At 32.2% G+C, this 15,782-nt stretch overlaps 1 pseudogene; it reads right to left on the reverse strand.

The window, feature by feature from the left end:
• Positions 1 to 12,650: 12,650 nt before the first annotated feature.
• LOC141496733 (U6atac minor spliceosomal RNA) lies at positions 12,651 to 12,771 on the reverse strand (annotated as a pseudogene).
• Between the last annotated feature and the right edge of the window lie 3,011 nt (positions 12,772 to 15,782).

Below are 15,782 nucleotides of genomic sequence, written 5' to 3' on the forward strand. Positions count from 1 at the left end.
GTACTACTCTTTTTTTCCCAATTGATATTTTATTTTGTTCTCCCAATTGCATGCTATTCATTTACATGCATATTCATATTTTTAAGTTACATAATTTCCTTTCACTCTCCCTTCCCATTTCCCTCCCCTCAGCAATGAACAGTCTGGTGAACATTGTAATATACATGTGTATTTAACATGTTTACAAATTAGTCATCTTCTGTATGAGGAATTTGGATTAGGGGAAATGAAAGAAAACCATGAGATAGGAAAGAAAAACATAAGAGAAATTTTAAAAAATTGAATACAATCTTCATTCAGATTCTGTAGGCATTTTTTGCTTTGTTTTGTTTGCTTTCTTACTCTGGATGGAGATAGCATTGTCCATAGCAGGTCTCCTAGGGTTGTCCTAGCTCTCTGAAATGCTGTGAGAAGCTGCATCTATCAAGGTTGATCAGCTCACATTGTTGTTATTAATGTGTACACTGTTCTCTTGGTTCTACTCCCTTCACTCAGCATCAGATCCTGTAATTCTTTCCATGCTTCTCTAGAGTCCAACCATTTGTGGTTTCTTATAGAACAATAGTACTCATTCCCAAATTAATGGAAATCACCTCAATTTTCAATTCATTGCCAGTACAAAAGAACTGCTGTGAATATTTTGCAACATGTGTGACTTTTCACATTTTTAGGATTGCTTCTGGATATAGGCCTAGTATTGGTATTACTGAGTCAAAGGGTATAAGGAGTTATATTGCTCTTTGTATATAGTTATGCATTGTTCTCCAGAATGGTTGGATCCATTCACAACTCCACCAACATTGTATTAATGCCCCACCCCTTTCACACATTCTGCAGTATTGACCATTTTTCCTTTTTGACATCTTAAGCAATCTGATAGGAGTGAGATGGAACTCGTTGTTTTAATTTGCATTTCTTTAATCAGTAATGATTTGGAGCATTTTTTATATGATTATATATAGCTATAATTTCTTTATTTGAAAATTGCCTGTTCGTGTCCTTTGAGCATTTTTCATTTGGGGGATTTGGCTTACTCTTATATTTCTTGTTGGTTGTAGATAGATGAAGAATATATTGGAGTCAGCTTGGCCTATACTCTCCAAAGTTGATTTTTAAATTTTCAGTGTGAGCATTTAAACTTGGAAATAAGCAAATGCTACAAATCATGACTTGAGTTAACATATTGTTGTTTTCTAGACTTAAGAAAGTGTTAGGAAAAATGTTAATATTGCAAATTAAAATTTAAAATTACCTTATACATGCACTGTTTTCCAGAAAACTAGCTGTTAATTGTTTACCATTCTACCAATAGGGATGACAAACATTATTCTAACATTAATTAAAATCCAAAAAGTGACAGAACTTTTATTAAAATTACAAATCTCCTGAAAAATCATTTCTGACATTTGTTAAGCTATCTGTGAAGATATTAAATTGACTTTATCCCCATTTTTAAGATGAGAAAGCTGAGAATAAGTGGAATGCTGATAGTCTCTGAATCTACTAAGTCTTAAACTCACAATTCCAAACAAGCTATATATACTTTTTCCAATATACTATGGTCATTTCTATGAGGTATGAAGTTTAGTTGTCATGCAAGTATGAATCATGGTTCCATTTATTTTGGTTAAGGTTTATTATTCCTGAATCCATGATTTTGATTTACACATGAATGTTTAATTTTCATAGGGGGGGTATGGTATGTAAATCTTAAAGCGTATAGGAATTATTAGTCACAATCATCATTGCCAAACCTGATTTTTGAGAAATAATCCATAGGTGATTTTCTTTTAGAGTTGTATAAAGAGAAAATCATATTACAGAAACAATTTAGTCAGGATACTCCATCTATAGACTTTGAACCCATACGACTTTCATTTGTTTTAAAGATTTGCATCAGTTTTACTGGTTGATTGAAAACCTTTGTTTCTGTTCTGCATCTTTTGTTTTGTTTTGTGTGTGTGTGTGTGTGTGTGTGTGTGTGTGTAGCACATATACATATTAATCATTTTGTGTATGAGGAATTATGACTAAGGGAAAAGAAAGAAAACCATGGGATAAGAAGTGTTGTCCTAAATCTCTGAATTGCTGAGTTCTAACATAGTTAATCTATGCAATGTTGTTATTAATGTGTGCAATGTTCTCTTGATTCTGCTTCCTTGGTTCAGCATCAGTTTGCATAATTCTTTCTATGCTTCACTAGAGTCCAACTATTCATGGTTTCTTATAGAACAGTCATAGTCCATAACATTTTTATACCATAACTTGTTCAGTCATTCCCCAATTGATGGACATGCCCTCAATTTCCAAATCTTTGCCACCACAAAATGAGCTGCTATGAATATTTTGGAACATGTAGGACTTTACTCAAATTTTTTGTGATTTCTTTTGGATATAGGCCTAGTATTGATATTTCTGGATCAGAGGGTATGATTATTTTTATTTCTCTTTAGGTATAGTTCCATATTGCTTGGATTAATGGTTGGATTAATCTGAGGAAAAGTAATAAAGGTATGAACTAGAGTGTCATCTGTATGAATGGAAAAATCACATTTTCTACCAAAATTATTCAAGATATGATGGCATTTTAGAATACTATATTTTGAATTAGGAAGATCTTAATTGAAATTATACTTTAAACACTACTACTTGAGTGACCTAGAACAAGACAGCTAAACTCTCAGTCATAGTAGTGCTAAGGACCAAATGACGTAACTTGTAAAGCACATTGTCAAGCTAAAAATGCTATAGAACTGCTAGCTACTATTACAATCAAACTGAAGTTGACAAGAGATGAAATATATAAAGGACTTAATTTCCTTTAAAAGGAGACCCTCAAGAGACAGAGATTAAGAATCAATCTTGATGCCATGGAAATACTAGACAGAAAACAAATGGTTAAATTTTGTGCCTTTCTATGCTGAAATAGATATCTCAGGATACCTTGTATCCTGAGAAAGAAGGTTGTAGAAAAACTATCCCTGGTAAAAGTTTACCACCATACATGAGAACAATTCTGCCCTGCTACTAGAGCTATAGCCTGACTCCCTGTATCCTGACAACTAGATAGGACATGATTCACTGCCAAGGAAGGACTGTACAAGGACAAGGAAGATAGAAGATAGAAAAAATCATATAGTAATAAAAGACTGTTACCCAAGATGAACCTTTGTTATCCTTGAATATCCTGACATAAGGCTTTGAACTATGCCTGCTCTGACCCCCATCCCTTTCCCATCATATACGCCATGCCTTGTTTTCCTATATAAGTTATAGCCTTTTCCTCTCATAGCTACTTATTCCCTAAGGATAGAGCTCACATGCAACAACCTTGCATTTGAGTAATAAAACTTATATATCCCTTTTAACTCTGAATCCTAAATTTTTCTTGTGAATTCTTTCACCACTCAACTGTAACCTGCATTAATGTGAATACATTACTATTTATCTATAGATCATATTTTCCCTAATCGAATAGAAGCTTCCTGTGAAGATATCTTTTATATTATATATTTCTTTGCTCTCTAACAGAGCATGGAATAATGGTTTGTACATGCCAACTGCTCCATATAATATTTGCTTAATGCATGAAGTATTCAACTAACTAAAGAGAATTATTCTAGTCCAGTTTCTCTCAGATACTACATTGCTTTTCTTTTTCTCTTGCTTTGGAACCCTTCCAAACCTTTTATGGACTATATATGCATATATATATATATATATATATATACACATACATATACATATATGTATTTCCCTCTCTATTTATGAGCACTTCCCCTGCCTTCTCTCATTGTTTAGTTCTTTCTTTAGGAATCTTATCCAAAATAGTAGAATGCATGCCACACACTTTGGGACTTTGGTTGCACACAGACAAAGTCAAACATTGGGATGATAAAAAGTTTTGGAGGGTCTCCAAAATAATCAAGTATGTAGCAGAAGGGCTAAAGGAATGAATGCATCTCAGAGAAAGGTTTATCCAAGAACTGCTTGCAAGGCAGGTTCCCTTATGAGGTAAACAATTCATACATTTTTCCACAATAGAGACTACATCACATACCCAGTGATACTACAAAAATCAATGAGTTCAAATGAATATCTGGAATCATTAAATGGAAACGAAGACAAGATCTGTTGTTTAAATACACACACACACACACACACACACACACACACACACACACACACCTCAAAGGAAAATTAGACCATGATGTTAATTATAAATATTTACGGTCATTAAATAAAAAGAAAGGAAAATTCTGCTGATTTTACACACACATACACACACAAATGAAAAGGGTATCTGCAATTTTATTTTTACCATGTTATTACTGAAGTGTTTTTTTACCATGAAAACCTGATTTTTCTACCACCTAAGGAACTGACTTCAATTAAGATATGGGCTTTGAGAGGTACATACATGGTTTCAGGTTATTTCACAGTATAATGCTTGAAAGGATAAAGTGCTTGAAGGGACTTAAGTGATTATCAAGCACAATGTGCTCTCTCTCTCTCTCTCTCTTTCTCTCTCTCTCTCTCTCTCTCTCTCTCTCTCTCTCAACAGAAGTTGAATTTGAAGCATAGAGAGGTTAAGAATCTTGCTCTGTGTTTTACAACTGGGAAGTATCTGAGACAAGATTTGAACCCCAGTTCAATTCCCTGTCTACTATATCTAGTTGCATCTTTATTTGTTATTTTATTACCAAGTGAATTATTCAATTTTTCTGAGACAGAATACTTTCTGTGATCCCAAAAATCCCAAAGAAAATTATAAAAATCATAACATATCTCCTATTTACCTTGTAATTGACTATTTCATAAAGACAACCATATGAACTCCCTCTGAAATGCTTAGTCCAATATTATTCCCATTTTATAGATGTAGAAATGGAAATCTCTGAAAAGTGAAAAGATATGTTTAAAGGTCACCTGATTCAAAGTCCACTGATTTCATCATACTATGTTGAACCCTACTCTAAAAGATAGCTCAAACACTAAGGAAAGCACTTAAAATAAATTTTAATATATTTAATGTATTTTAAAGATACTAAATATTTAAATATTTAATTAATAATTGATATTTAAAAGATACTAAACTATTTTAATATATTTTAAAAGATACTGAAATTTATGTAGTCTGTATATCCTGGAATAGTTTATTTCTTGTTTATTCATCTCATCAGGGAGTATAAATAAATCAGAGTTTCATTATATCATAAACTACAGTAGCACAGATTGCTGTGAATAATTATATATCTTGAACCAAGGGCTAGTTTTTTGAAACATCAGAAAAACTGTTATAATGCTTTCACTTAATATGCAACTACATAGCTAGACTCTTTGATTTTGTTCAACAAACATCCAATAACTCAGTACCTCGACTCCATCCTCCAAATTGTTAAGCAAATCTTCCTAATAGCAGGATTGCAACAAAAACAAATGCTACTTTTTACTTTTTTTAGTATTTTACCTAAGAAGCTAAAATTAAAAAAAATAACTGAGACTATCACTAGCATTCTTTGATTCGCATATGAGATGGAGACAACAGCTTCTTTCTTGTCTTGAGACATACTAGGCAATCTCTGAGATGAGAGATAGAGATCTGTGCAGTCCTTTGGAAAATTCAGTCCAATATTTTCTGGTCAGTCTTTAAGGCAGACTAAGTTTTCATGGAGTAGAAATGAAACACATCACTAAAGGCTAAATATTGGCACAAGATGACTGTCCACATTTATTATTAGAGGACATTGAAAAGAATGTTGAAAAGATTGTTAAAAGGGAACATGAAGCCATTGAGACATAAATGGGTGAGATCTGTGTCAAACAGCTGAATAATCTTGTCTATTAAGGTTTGGAAATGAGACATTATACCTCTGAAAAAAGAAAAAAAGATGGACTGTATGAACTGTACCCTTAATTTAGTCAGGAGCAGACTGGTATTCAGCAGAAATGAGTTGCTCTAAATACTGGCTTTATATTACTCTAGTCTTTAATTTGTTCTTTTGGCAACATTTTATTTACTCAGAATGAGTTTATCCATATCTCGCATTTTACTTTTAACTCCCCATATTTGTTATATTTTATGGGACAGTAATATTTCATTAAATTTATATACCACATATTATCTATTATAAAGCACAAATTTTGAATCCAGCTCATTTTCTGCCATGATTATTCTTATACATATAGGAATTTTTATTCTGTCAATAAAATTTCCAACATACAGTCCCAATAGAAAAAAATTTAGTCATCCATCAGAGCTGTTTTAATTTGTTGGTCATTCATTATTAGTTATTTTGAACAATTGTCTTAAGTGATTTTTGAAAGACCTACTTTTGTCTTTTGACAAATTCAGAAAGAGTTACTAATCTCAAGGATGGCATAAATTTCCTACCTGAGTGAGAGAGATCTTTATCTTGGGCTAAAATACCATTTCATCCTGTCTTTTTGCTGGTTTTTCTGTTCCAAGATCTGCCAACTTAAGAATCCAATAGAGAGATTTTAATCTTAAAGTTTTGTCAATTTATAATTCGTTGTAAACATAAAAAAATAGAAAATGTTGTTCTTAATTAAGATTCCTATTGTAGGGGGCGACTAGGTGGCACAGTGGATAGAGCGGTGGCCCTGGAGTCAGTAGGAACTGAGTTCAAATCCAGCCTCAGACACTTAATAATTACCTAGCTGTATGGCCTTGGGCAAGCCATTTAACCCCATTTGCCTTGCAAAAACCTAAAAAAAATAAAAACAAAAACAAAAATAAAGACTCCTATTATAGCAAAGTTTTTTTTTGTCAAAAGGTCTTCTTTAATAAATGAAATTAATTTACAATTGTTCCAATATATAGATATATGAAATATTGACCTAACAATACTGACAGTTCAATAGAATAAGATATGCTAGAGTTTGCCTTATTTCATGCACTCAGAAGTCTTAAAGTTCTAAGGGAAACCATTATTAGTGTTAGAATGGATTTTCTAGATCATCTAGTAATAATGTAAATGGTGCTTATTAATTTCATGTAAGTAGACTATCCTTTTAAGTAGATAAACACTCCTCTGCAAATACTTTTACAGTATTAATTCATTTGATTAGACTTTTTTGACAAATTTCATTATAAATAAACTCCAAATTTCATTAATAATAGTTAATGAATACTTACAAGCACCTACTGTGTTTATAGCAAAATGCTAGGTACAGGGAAAATTTCTTTTTTGTCTTTTTTAATTTCTGTATTTATCTTCCAATTGTATGCAAATGTAATTTTCAACATTCATCATCCATTTACAATCTTTTGAGTTTCACACTTTCATTGTTTCCCTCCCCCCTCCAACATGGAAGCAAATAATCTGGTATAGGCTATACATATATAATTGTGTTTAACATATTCCCATATTAGCAGTATTATAAAAGAAGAATTAGAACTAAGGGGAAAAATAATCCATGAGAAAAAAAAAGATAACATAAAAGAAGTTTTAAAAATTGAATACATGGGGTGGCTAGGTGGTGTAGTGGATAAAGCACCAGCCCTGGAGTCAGGACTACCTGGGTTCAAATCCAGTCTCAGACACTTAATAATTACCTAGCTGTGTGGCCTTGGGCAAGCCACTTAACCCCATTTGCCTTGCAGAAACCTAAAAAAAAATTGAATACAGCATGCTTTGCTCTGCATTCAGACTGTGATTTTTTTTCTCTGAATGTGGATGGCATTTTTCTTAAGGGTCTCTTTGGATTGTTAGAGAGAAATTGTGTCCACTATAACTTATCAGTTCACAAAATTGCTCTATAATGTACACAATGTTCTCCTGCTCTCCTACTTCACTAAACATTAGTTCATGCAAGTCTTGCCATGCTTTCCTGAAATCAGACCACTCAAGATAGCTTTCAGAACAATAGTACTCCCCAATGTTCATACACCATTACTTGTTCAGTAATTCCTCAATTGTGGGACATCCCTTCAATTTCCAATTCTTTGCCACTTCAAAAAGAGATGTCAATATTTTTTGTCATGTTGGAACTATTTACCCTTTTATATCTCTTTGTTAATCTATTACTGTATTAAAGGGAATGCATTTTATTGTCCTTTGGATATAGGGCCAATTTGCTCTCCACAATGGTTGGATCAGTTCACAACTCCACCAAGAGTGCAATAGCTTTCCCACATCCCCTCCAACATGGATCATTTTCATCTTTTTCCCCTTTTTAACCAATCTTGTCTGCACTTGTTTCATTTGTGCAAAAAACTATTATAATCAATAATAGTCAATGAATACTCAGAAGTACCTAATGTATGTAGAGCAAAATGCTAGGTACTGGGGAAAATAATTTTTTTTAAACTAGATCTCAGCCCTCCTGAATTTGATAAGGTAGAATCACATCAATCAAGCTAGCTATTCAATTTATGAAATTTCCTATTAATTTTTCTTATAACTTCAAAAACAAATAAAATAAAGTAGAATTTTTTAAATTTAGAGTAATCTGAGCAGAGATCAAAGAAAATTAAGTTTTGTAAAAAAATTTATACTATCCTTAATTAGCTTGAAATTTAATACCCCCTTCATCATGATATGCATTATAGAACTGAATCCTGATCTGTGCTTAGCCATGATTCTATTTTTCACTGATGCTATCAAAACATAATATTTTGCATATATTATGAATATTCACCAATTTTTTTTTCCTGAAAGGTTATGTAATAAGTCACCATGTATCGTCTGCTTTCATTTAAATCATGCCCTTTCTTATATTATCATTGGCTTCATGGAAGTCAATTGTTTGCCCTTGTTAATGACTTTCTTCTATTGACTATCTCCAGTTTATTACATTATTTATATTTATATTTATATTTATATATTTATATACATCTTGTTGGTAAATAGTTTTCTTTGTGTTCTCCCCATTAGATAGTGACTACTTTTATCCCAGAGGATGTATTTTATAGTCTTTTTATACCCTCCTAAATTAGCACAGTACTTGCTACATAGCAGTTATGTAATAAATGCCTTTCAACTTAATAGTTTCTCAATGCCCTAAACAACTCTCTAAGAGTATGTGGTGCAAAGAAGATTCTGTTTTGCATTGGTAGAGAGGGATTCCTTATTCAGTAGTTCCTTAGAGCAATGAAATTATAGGTCCTACCCACAGCTCTATTTTCAGAGCCCCATTCCATAAAAACTCAAGTTGCCACATTCATTTGTCCCTTTCTGAGACCTCTTTATGTTACTCAATTAAAGTCCTTTATAAGCAAATATGTCTTTTCCTTTGCCAGGAACACCTGAATAGTTGAAACACTAGAACTAATCCATGTACTTGAAAATAGAGTACAGTTAATTCTCTAAACCTCCAAGTTACAGAAAATCATAATGAAAGTTATGTGATATACCAGAAGCATTAGAATTTTGACAAAGTAAAAATAATCTTTCACATGCTAGAAGTTGAAATCATCATAAAATATGTCAGATGTACTCTGGCATTTTAAGGAACTGACATGAATCAGGAAATATGTCATTATCTCTAGGTAGAAGCTGAAAATTTTCATAGGGCACAAAGATCATTCTAATCAAGAGAGAAATTCTTTTAAAAATTAGTGATAATGACAGAGTATCAGGAACAAGATTTATTTATTTATTTATTTATTCATTCATTTATTTATTTATTTATTTTTGCTCAGTCATTAAGACCAAAAAAAAGTCTAGAAATCACCATTATCACTTAAATTCTGGAACATTTCATTTGTATACACATTTATATATATTTATACCTATATATAAATATTTTATTATAAACATTTCTCCAAATTAGTCTGAGTACATTCAGAACAACTATTTTTACATGAGAAATTTATATTACACTTTTTTCACTCAGCAGACGAGGTATATAATAAAAAAATCAAAATTTACATTAGATAATGTTTTTGATTGTCAATATTATGATCTTAAATATTTATAAAATTTATAAATAAGATAAAAATTATAAAATTCAGTCAGATACACAATAGTGTATCAGTATTATTATAAATATGTAATTTTATACCATGCTTTATTTAGAAAAATCATATAATCTTAGATATAAAATGAAATACCAATTATATAGTACAACCCACATTTTTACTGATGAACAAAATAAAGCATACAGAGATGAAATGTCATGACTTAAGGCTAGACAACTAATTACAGAAATGGGTGATTAGTGAAGAGCTCTCTGTAGTACAAAAATTAAACCTATCTTTTTATTTTTAATATAAAGTAACAAAAGCTTGGAAAGAATGCCATTCCTAACTTTAAGTGTTCCCTTTAGAAACCCTTCTTCAAAAATCCTTTTGGTTTCAAAACAACCTTTCTTTTCTCTACTTCTCCCTTATTATTTTATGTCTTCAACCTATGGCAATGTGTACCTGAATGGCAGATCAAAGACCTCAAAATTATTGTTTTCTATTAATGCTTTTCAAATTTCAATTTAGTAGTTTTCATGCTGATAACCCCTGCCAATAAACATTTTTATATTTATAGTCATGATAAAACCTAATCTAATTTTTAGTTCATTAAAAAATGTGGATGGGTATAGATATTTACTGACAAAGAAATAAGGATATAAGAAAACAGTTAAAAGTTAATCGAGTAAGATTCCGAAAAACTGTAGTTATAAAAAAATAACTCTTTTCCTGTGATCTTAACCTAAAATATAAAGTTTTGTTTTTATTAATTTCTTAAGAGTTTTCCTTAGCCTTTCATCTTTTGATTGGCTGATTATTCTCAGAAGCTCCAATTTAATCTTTGGCCCAGGCTAAAGATTTCTTCATTACTCTACATGCAGAACTACTACTGTCTTATATCCTCAGGATTTTGTATATCATGCCACCAATTTTGTTCCTTCTCTCCTCCTCACTGTCTTGCTTCCTTTCCTTGGATTTTCACTTTCATTTGTGCTGTCTTCACCTTTTGTTAGAATGTAAATTTCTTGAGAGTAAAAGCCGTCTTTCTTTCTATTTATAGTTGTATTCCTAGCACATAAGAACTTAATAAATGCTTATAGACATTTAAAAAAAATTTTTTTTTAGATTTTTGCAAGGCAATGGGGTTAAATGGCTTGCCCAAGGCTACACAGCTAGGTAATTATTAAGTGTCTGAGGCTGGATTTGAACTCAGGTACTCCTGACTCCAGGACCGGTACTCTATCCACTGTACCACCTAGCTTCCCCCATAGACATTATTTTTTAATATGTAATTTAGTTCAAATTTTAAAATAATGATGATAATTTCCATCCAAGATATGATCTAAGATTAGACAAGGAAGTGGACTGGTCACATAGTAGGCACATAGCTTAGTCCTATCTCCGCAGTGTTGGGTCAATCTACTTTGCAGAGGTAAGGATATTTATGTAAAAATCATATTGGATAAAAAGGTGTGACTAATTCATAATATGGATTACATTCATGAAATAAAGATTTTACAAGTTAAATTTCATTTTACAAAAGTCTGAAGCAATTTAATGAGTTCAGTTTGGAAGAGCACAAAAATCTCATGCAGAGTTCCTTGATCCTTAATTTATGCACAGAAAGAGGGGTTTTTCTTTAAAGAAAAGTCCTTTCCTTTTATGAACTCCCTACTTCTGTAATACAGCAGGCAGGTGAATGATCTTTATATTAGTCCTATAAAATCACTCACTAACATGATCTTTCATTGTATTAGAGCTTGAGAATTTCAGATACTACTTTATATCAGAGAAAATTTTATTCTTTGAGATGCAATTCCCAAAGCCTAAATTACTATACTTTACAATCCTCTTCATAATTTATTGTTATTTGCCTTGGTTTTTAAAAAAGTTAAAGCAATTGCAGAGTGAATTATTATCATGTACATATTGATAAATTACTTATTTTCAATTTATTATATATACTAGTAAAACTAAAAAATCAGCAAATTAATAATCCCATATTAATATATAGTATAACATTATGGTAAAAGTAGTCAAGAAAAGGAACAAAGGGAAAATATACCTATATATATATATATATAAGCATAGAAAGAATACATATATGCATATTATTATTATGTATTTAATATATATTTAGAGATTGTGTTCTTGGAAGAATGTCATTTAAAAGTCTTAGACTGAGAAGGTAAGGTGGATGGTAAAAAGTCTGTGTATTAAAATAGTTATATGCTTCATTGTTTTATGCTCCTTGAGTGCCCTCTGTCTTTTACTGTTACTATATTCACCTAATTGGCCTCTTGGGATTTATCACTTTTTTGTTCCATAAAGGACAAAGCTCAGTTTATTTTTATATTTTAAGTGGATTTTTTATTTAAAGCAATTTTGCCTGTTATAGATTTTCCAATTCATTTCAAACATGGACTTGCTTTAAAACCATTTTTCAAAAAGCTATAATCATTATTGAAATGGCAACTTTTTGTAGCACAGATAAAATTGCTGATATTTGAAACATTCTGCATTTGGGGTACAGGAAATATATTTGAATATATATATATATATATATATATATATATATATTTTGTAAATAGTTTAAAAATTTTTTCCCAATAACGTGTAAAGATAACTTTCACCATTCATTTTGTAAGATTTTGAGTTCTAAATTTTTCTCCCTCTCTCCTCTCCACCCCCCTCCCCAAGATGGAAAGCAATTTAACATATAGTACATATGTAAAATCATGTTAAACATATTTCCACATTAGTTGTCTTAACTGTATTTTAGACTACTAGGACTTCTTCCATCTTTATCAAGGTAAGAGCTAACCTTCTCTCTCTTTATACACTATATTTGAATATTTTTTTCCTAAGAATGTGGCATCAACGCTTGTTAATATATTCAGTCATTAGTTTGTTGAGAAACCACTCCGGTGTTCTAAGGTGTTATAGTATTAATTAACACTTATTAATGTATTCTGTGTACCAGCAGGTCCACAGGGTTCTCAGTAAAAACGTATATCAGCATCAAATACCTACTGTAAAGACCTGTCATGGATATCTTGTGCCTAAATCAAGAGGCTAATTCTCCTGGGAATGGTATATAAACAGTGTGATATATTAGGAGGAACACTGAACTTGTAGTCAGAAGATCTTTATTTGAATCCTAATTTTGAAACTTTATTAGATGTGTGACCTTGAATAAGTAAATTTACATCTTTGATCCTGTTTCTTAATGTCTAAAATAGAGATATTTCCCACTAAGGATGCAAGGAAAATGGCACACAAATTCTAAAGCAGCATTGAAATGTGTGATATCTTATTCTTATTATAACCATCATTACTATATTCAGCAAGGAAGAAGCCTATCATACATATACATCATGGAAATCACATTGCATGAAGTAACTCTTTGGTGTGACTGTTTGGTGTGAAAATTTCAGTGACATAGGTTTGAAAATCTGAACAAGGAACATTCTGTGCACTGGACATCTGTATATTTGGGTACTATTCCTGACCTTTTTAGGCAGTAGGTGGCAAAAGAGGGAAAAGAGAACCAGGTCAGGAGTCAGGAATCTGAATCTGGCCTTGGATACCTACTAGCTATGTGACCTTGGATAAGTCCTAATCTTGTTTAATATCCATTTTCTCATCTGTAAAAGGAGCTAGAGAGCAACTGAAAACCAATTGAAAGGAATAAACAACAGTAAAAGCAAAATCTAACTCTTCCACTTACTAGCTATGCCACTTTAGGAAGTACAGGAGCAACCTTAGAATAAACTTATGACCTGAGGGCCAAATTCAGCCTGCTGTCATTTGTTAAATAGACTCTTGACATCCATCAAGCTCATTTTACAGTGGAATTAACTGAGGCTGTGAGAGGTAAAGAGACTTGTTCAGGATTATACAGGTATTATTAAAAACAGAACTTGGATTTGAATTCAAGTTCCATTCTAAATCTAGTGTTCTTTCCACTGTACCACCAATGCCCCCTCTTTTTTTTTTTTAACCATTAATGTCTCTTAATCTTGACTAGAAGCAGGGAGACGAATATAAAATATATTCCTTAGATGCTATAACCATTGATTTTCAGGCATCCTTTTCCTCAGATTAATACAGTGACTCCTGACCAGGTGTCAGGGTACTTCCCATACATTATCATCCTATACCGTATTTTTGTTCACCTTTAAAATAAGACTGAACTGTATGGCTACTAAGGTCTCTGTCAGCTTTTCAATTCTTATTCTGTGAAGTAAGCAAATACTAAAATCACCTGCCACATTAAACAGATGAGGCTGTAAAGAAAATAAAATAGGCCCTTTAGGAATATTTCAAGAATGAATGTCAGGCTGACAATAACAAGGGCCAAGGAATGGCTAAATTTGAGATATGTTGACCTCCTGCAAAGCAGACAGTTTGATTTTTTTTTCCCTAAAAGCAGCGTATGGCCTTCAATTTAAGCTGTTGCCTGGTGTCTCCTGATGCCACATGCTATTTATTGAGTGGAAGTCTTCTGCTGTCAATTTTTCCTACAAAGGTGAACCTTACCACATGGCAATAGAGATTATATTGGCCTTTTATGGAAAGGTGTTGCCTCTTTAAGGGAAAAAAAAAGCTTCTCTTCAGTTTAACAGTATCCCCCAAGAGAACTCTGAAAGATGCAGAGTTACAACAAAGGCAGCAGAATCTAGGGCATGCTGCCACCGATCTGCTCACTGGCTCAGTTTCTGCCACCGCTGTAACAATGAAAGCATTAAACATTTACCCAACTGCTTGTTATCAAAATTGCTTATCTTGTACTTTTTAATAATAACTCCTTTGCTTTTCCTGAAGCAGAGATCTCTACCTAGTAGGGAAGAAATGCAGGAAGAAATGTCCTCATCCTTGATTTATCCTACCTCTCCTTTCTCTAATTCCCACACCCTCAACACAGAAGTCATTTATATAGAAATCACTCAAGGACTAAAGTTCTATAATTTTGACAATAGATATTTTGAAAGTATGTATTATATACTGCTCTATAATAGATCTGGTCTTGTTTCTAGGTCTGGGTTTGTACAATTAATCAAATCTATGCTTTGTCTGTGGGAAGTATTTCATTGGTGTGGTGGGTAAATTATCTCTTTATAGAAGCATCTGTGTTGCTGGTACAGTGTTTCTATTTTTATCCTCCCTAAAAGAATTTTTCTTTCTCTAAGAGTCCCATCAGACAATAGGAAATAACGTTCCCAGTCTTGAAACTCATTAACTGTTCATATACTTTGTATTATTTCTTAAATGGGAAAAAAATCTTTTCTAATCAAAGAATGAGTCAATTCCAATATTTAAATCTTATCCCACTTTTATAAACACATTCATTATGTACATACACTCAGCTCTAGACTTGTATTTCCGTACAGAAGAAGTAATCATTGGTCCCTAGAGGAGGAAGTCATTTTGAATAAAGGTATAGTAGGATACTGGACAAACTAGACTGTAAGTTCTTCAAGGATAGGGAACCCATATTTTAGACCTCCTTTGCATTCCTGCCTCAGCACCTACCTGAGTGATGGGCATACAATAGGAATTCAATCAATATTTGCTAAATCGAATTGTTCTGCTCTTACTCAACCCAGCAGAACAGAAAACAATTATAGTTTAAATTGATGCTTGCTGAGTCTTTTCCTGGAGAAAGAGAGATAGACAGGAGCTATATTTTTCCATACAAGTAAGGACTTTGCCTTCATCTCTGGGCTCTGTGACATACGTTGAATGATTAAAAAGTATGGTATAGAAAGTATTCATTCAAACACTGTAAAATACCTTCTGAATGCCAAGCATATTTTGTGTGAGGCTATGGAAATGATACAAAGTCAAAATA

Source organism: Macrotis lagotis, chromosome 8, assembly GCF_037893015.1.
Source record: "Macrotis lagotis isolate mMagLag1 chromosome 8, bilby.v1.9.chrom.fasta, whole genome shotgun sequence".
Taxonomy (NCBI): Eukaryota; Metazoa; Chordata; class Mammalia; order Peramelemorphia; family Peramelidae; genus Macrotis; species Macrotis lagotis.